Below are 5,950 nucleotides of genomic sequence, written 5' to 3' on the forward strand. Positions count from 1 at the left end.
GCTCCAATTTCTGTTGGCTTTCGTGCTGTGAGGTCTTGGATCTTTCCACTTGGGTATGATGTGAGGGGCAGCTAGCTTCTTTTCCCTGTAGTGAGCTATTTTGCTCACCCCAGCAGTCAGACAAACCCTCCCTCCCAGGTCTGTAGTGAACAGAACCTTTAAACCTAGAAAAAGAATCTGTTGGAAGGCTCACCTCAGCAACCCATGCTGCTGGGGGTTTCCCGTCCACCCGTGCTGGGCGCGACCGGGTCCTCTGACCTCTGTTGCATCATAACCTTGCCTCATACTTCAAGCCTCACCTCAACAGCCAATCCTCACAAAGGACTGGCCTAAGCCTCCTTCCTTATTACTTCACACAGCTGCGATTTTGCTACTCTGCTTCCCTGCCTTATCCTTGCCTTTCTCCCGATACCGAGCGTGAGCTCCATGGTGAGCTGGGAAATGATCATCCAGACTCCATTACTAGACAGCAATCACCTCCCTGGTGTCTGGCACGCAGCATTTCCGGGAGGACTGAGGTTGCAGCCTGAGGGTGCTTAGGCAGCAGGTGCGAAGCCCAGGGTTCCATCCGCAGCACTGCAGAAACCTGGGTGTTATGGTGCACACCTGTAATCCCAGTGTTAGAGACGGAGGTGGATGGTGGAGGGTTGGAAGCCCAAGACCATCCTTGGCTACATGAGTTCAAGGCCAGCCTGGCCAGCATGAGACATAGCTTTAAAAATAAAAAAAGGTGTGCTTGTTGCACCTGCGTTTCTTCGTAGTTGAATCTGAGAGTCCTTGCTAACTCCCTAAAATATCTGATTGAATTTCATGTGGAAGCGAGTGCCACAGATTAAATATATGTTGTGCTAAGAAGTTTCCCGATTTACCACGGCCTGTGCACTGCCAGAAAAGCATTCTGCATGTTAATTACGACGGCTGGGGCTTCTAAGTCTTCTTTTTCTCCCATTAACTTTCTAAAGCATGCAGGGGGGAGGGAACGGTGTGTGTGGGGGGGGGCGGGAGCTCACAGAAAAGCTGTAAAGATCCGTGTCACTTTGGGGTGGCTTGTGGAGACCCAGTGAGCCCTGCTGACAGGCGAGGGCCGTGTCGGCAGGCCACAGAGCAGGCTGTCTGTGGAGGAGCGTGGTGAGGGAGAGGCTCTGACTCCTGGCTTCACTAGGAGCTGTGCCCTTTTGGCTGAGACTGGAGTTTCATCTAGGGAACAGTGAAGCAAGAGGCAGGGGTGAGGAGAGATCAGCTCCCAGAATACAAGTGCACAAGATGAGCCGGAATAGGGAGGGTGTGGAAAAAGCTGACCTTGCTCCCCGTTTGAACGTCAGAGGAGCCAGGGCTGTGTGGTAAGACCACGGGGGAGGGGGGGGGTTGCCACGAAGGCCACTTTGGCTGCAGGTAAGATGCCAGCACCCCAGCCCTCAACACACAATGGGCCCAGACTCAGATGTGAGTGTAGCACGTTTCTTTAGACTGGATGGAGTCCTGGCTGGGAACTTGCTTTGGCGGGTCACTCCCTGAGACGCCACTTCAAGTGAGCCCAGGGTCATTGCATGGTGTGGAAGCTAAGGGGCCCCACCCGTACACGGGTGTGTCCCTTGCTGCTATAATGCAAGAATCTGTGGACGAAACTCTGGGCACTGCCCCTCACCTCCACTCTCCCTGCTTTTGTCTCAGTTCATAGCTGGTGTCTTGGAGTGCAGGGAAGATGTCGGGGACACACACACACACACACACACACAGAGAGAGAGAGAGAGAGAGAGAGAGAGAGAGAGAGAGAGAGAGAGAGAGAGAGAGAGAGAGAGAGAGAGAGAGAGAGAGAGAGAGAGAAAGAGAGAGAGAGTTCCAGAATCACACCACTGTTTGTCTGGAGCTTCCTCGCACATTGCTTATGAATTAGCAGGATCACACAGAGCCACACGGCCGGGTGACTCCAAAGCCAGAAGTCTGCCCATAACCCCAGCAATCTCTCTGAGTCCCTCCCTGATGCTTGACCTGGACCCAGATTATGGATGTGCTTTTCCCAGCTATGACCAGCAGGGGGAGATCTCCTCTTGTGTCCATTTCCACAATACTGACAGAGCTCCCAGCTCCCCAACCTGTCAGACCTCCCAAACACTAAGGTCCATGTTTCTTTCTCCTTTCACTGGTCAAGTCTTAGAGACCTTCAAGAAGCCATCACAGCCAAGAGCAGGGAAAGCTGGGGCTCAGGGATCTTGGCATCCTTGGCAGTATATTGTCTGGTGGTTCTCCTTTGCAGTTAGGTACATGTGGTTAAGACAGGCCACACAGAGGCTCAGGCCTGCCCTGTCTCCAACACGGATAAAAAGGGGAGTAAGAGTCTCTCTGTCACCATGCACACCCATCAAAGAGGACACGAGCTGAGAAGGTATGCCACCTTCCAGTGATGACGCAAGGCTGGAAATTTAATATTCTCTGAGGACGCGGCATGCCGGTATGGCTGGCACGTGCTCAGAGGTAGGTTGCATGTTCCACAGACGCGTCCTGACTCACTGAGGTAGCATGCTCCACAGGGTCCACAGGCGACAGAGACAACACACACTCACGGAGGCGCCGTGCTTCCCAGAGGTGACACGTCAACGGGGGCTCAGTCCTACTCAGCCTTCCTGGGAGGTCAAGCACATCCTGCGGCACCCAGCTTCAGCTCACTGAATTCGTTCCAACGCCTTGCAGAAAGCAGCCTAACTCTTGCGTCCCATCATCCTTGGGGCCCTCAGGAAGGGGCCCCCTTGAGCCCCTGCCCTTCTGCCCATGGGAGACTGTCATCTTTTTCAAGTCTAGCAGATGAAGACAAGATTCAGTGAGAGTAAGCATCATTTATGATTTATGAGTAATGAGCAAATGTAATCCCGGGTTTCTCTTGCGCTCCCTCCTGTTTTAGTAATTTGTTCCATTTCTTAATGGCTTGAGCTGTTCATCGGACTGTGGCGGGGGGGGAGGCAGTGAGTCATCACACTGGGGATTGGAGGGTGGCCTATATATCGGGACCAAGATAACTGCAAACCCCACCTCCCACGCCTTCCCGCAGGGGCATCGCCAAGTTGGCGCAGCTCCTGTTTCTGAATCCAGGTAGAGGAAAGGGAGCGGGCTTGAGTGGCTATTCCGTAGAGCAGGGTGTGTTCTCTGAAGCTGCCACTCTGCTGGGCTTAGACTGGGTGCTGGGGAAAAATGGGCGTGATTGGGTCTGGCATCCTCAGGCAGTCTCCCTTCGGCTAACCAACAGACAAGATTTTGGGGTGTCACTGGCTCTGGCTGCCATCATGTCACCTGACCCAGAGCTGCAAAAACGCCCCCAGCCTGGGGCCTCTTGCCTCTGTCCTCCCCCGGCTGCCTGCTCTCTTGAACCTGCTGTTGAAGAAAAACACCTTAACAAGGAGGAAAAGGGTGGTCTGTGACTAGACAAGGGGAGGGCGGAGCCCTGAGAAGGCTGGAACAAGAACCCCAGATGGACCTTTGGACCTTCGAAGGTCAAGGGCGCTTTGCTGTAGTGCTCAGGTCTGAGACTGAGCCAGCCGGGCACAGCAGGGGCAAGCAGAGGGGAGCTCAGTCCTCAGAGCACAGGGCTTCAGGTTAGCTAGACGGGGGTAGGGGGGGCGTAGGTCTCACTCACAGATCTGGTGCTTGTGACATAGATGTCACAGTTGGGAGCGGCATCTCGTGGGCATTTATCAGGTGAAGTGAAGGTCACTGTGACCACTTCGTAGGCAGATAAACTTGGGATGAGGATAATTGCCTAAGTGGCCCAGCTGGTGTGGAAGAATGGATTCTGCCTTCTTCCAGACTCTTCTCTGAGTGCTGTCGCACTGCCTCTGCCAGCCCCAGTTCTGACGGGTGTGGGCGGACGAGGCTGACTGTTCCCAGCGACGGCTGTCCTCTCCTGACACTTGGTGGTACAGAGATCATTGTCAAGCCTCTCAGCCCATTTGGCTCTCAACAGCACACTGAGGCCAAGTCCTATCTCAATGGGGGTCACAGTATGTAGATGGAGGGGGGAGAGAAACATTTTCTTTAATTCTTTTTCTTTTTTCCAACTGGGCAGGTAGACCCTTCGGTTTTGTATATTCTAGCTGAGCCACAACCCAGCTTCAAGAATGAGCTTGTCAAATACGTCAGATCTGGAGAGATGACTCCTGCAGAGGACCAAAGTTGGGTTCCTGTACCCATGTTGGGCAGCCCACAACTGCTTGCAACTCCAACTCCTGGGAATCCAACACCCTCTTCTGGCCTCTTCAGACGCTGCACTCTTACATACGGATGTGGTGATATTTTGTTTGTGCTCTAACACATAAAGTTTGCCTGATGATCAGAGGGCAGCGCTAGCCACTAGTTAGCCACAGAGACCAGGCCGGCAGTGGTGGCTCGCACCTTTAATCCCAGCACTAGGGAGGTTGACATAGGAAGTAGTATGGCTGGGCAGAGAGAGAAATATAAGGTGGGAGGAGACAGGAACTCAGAGCTTTCAGTCTGAGGATTCGGTAGCGGTGAACTAGTGGCTGGCTGCTCTGCTTCTCTGATCTCTCAGCTTTCACCCCGTAATGTCTGACTCCACGGTTTTTATTGTTAGGGCCGATAGAATTCGTGCTATATATAAATACACACATATACATGGAATGAAAACTAAAAATAAAGCCTTCAAAGTGTAATATTCAAGGAGAAAGGTGTTGTAGGTACACAGTTCCCTGGATGTTCTTAAGGCCCACTGGCTGAAGCTCATTTACTGAAAGAAAAATGGGACCCCTCCTGGTCTGCTTATGTACCAAGCGGCTGGGATAGAATTCCAGTCTACCCTCTTAATGTCCACACTTGGAGAGGGATCCGTCCTTATCATGTGTGTGCGTGATGTGCAAAAGGAGAGTGTGCTTACTTTCCCACTTGTGTGGGCGTATGCACACGCGCGGGGTGTGCGTGTGGAGCCCAAGTGGTGTTAGGAATCATCCATATCCGATCTCCCTCCTTGTTCTTTGAGGCAGGGCCTCTCAGTCAAGCTGCTCTGGATAGCCAGCTTGCTCTGGGGATCCCTGCCCTCACATTCAGGGGCTAGAATTGCAGGTCGGCGACCACATAACCAGCATTTGTACAGTTTCCAGTCCTGACAACTGTGCAAGCGCTTCAGCCACTGAACTGGAGAAGGGTTTTCATGCTTCTTTTGAGAACAGTGGCTGCAGGAGACAGGGTGCTGGGGTAAGAACTCACTTTCGTATTAAGACCCTTTAATTTGGGGGAACGAGAGTTTCTTCTGCAGAGCATCAGTAAACAGAATTTGCTAAAGCAACATAGGATCAGCCCCGGGGATGTGGCTCTGTTGGGAGAGTTGCATGCATGAGCCCTGGGTTCCACACCCTGCACTGCATAAGCTGGCTACAGTGGCTCACGCCTGTAACCCCAGCACTTGGGGCATGGGGGCAGAAAGACAAGGAGTTCAAGGCTATCCTAAACTACATAGCAAGTTGGAGCCCGGTCTAGACTACATGAGACTGTACTCCCCCCCCCCAAAAAAATACAAAACAAACATAGTGGTAGAATAAATTATTTAGAAGACTCCAGGAAGGTGCATGGTATGCAAATCATTTCTCTCTGCGGCACTAAATTTAGCAGCCATTTATGTGAGCCCTTTGTAAAATCCACAAAGCCGCCTTAAAAGCCGCTTGCTTGATCCTCAATACAAATCTTTTTTTTTAATTTTAATTTTTTAAAACTGTGAAATGGCCTTTATAATCTACATTCTAAGAAGAGAGAAACATGCCTGTTAGGCAGAGGAAGAGGGAGTGCCCCCATCTGTGGTCACTGCAGAGCCCCTGCTTCTAGGATGCCCTTTCTAGGGAGGGGGACCGTCCCTCAATGCTGAGAGACCCGCTCATTTGGATAATCCCAGGGGTCCAGGGTGAAGGCAGGGTGAGGGGTACACTGAAGCCCCTTCCAGCTCCATGGGAGCTTA

The 5,950-nt window shown here is 52.2% G+C and overlaps 1 long non-coding RNA gene across 1 annotated transcript; it reads left to right on the top strand.

Annotated features, from left to right (window-relative positions):
• The first annotated feature begins 1,225 nt into the window (after positions 1-1,225).
• LOC121137570 lies at positions 1,226-4,658 on the top strand. Its single transcript, XR_005874860.1, has 3 exons — positions 1,226-1,340; positions 2,529-2,821; positions 4,055-4,658. It is a non-coding gene; the product is annotated as an uncharacterized LOC121137570 (long non-coding RNA).
• The last annotated feature ends 1,292 nt before the right edge of the window (positions 4,659-5,950 follow it).

Source organism: Mesocricetus auratus, unplaced genomic scaffold (assembly GCF_017639785.1).
Source record: "Mesocricetus auratus isolate SY011 unplaced genomic scaffold, BCM_Maur_2.0 Super-Scaffold_100691, whole genome shotgun sequence".
Taxonomy (NCBI): Eukaryota; Metazoa; Chordata; class Mammalia; order Rodentia; family Cricetidae; genus Mesocricetus; species Mesocricetus auratus.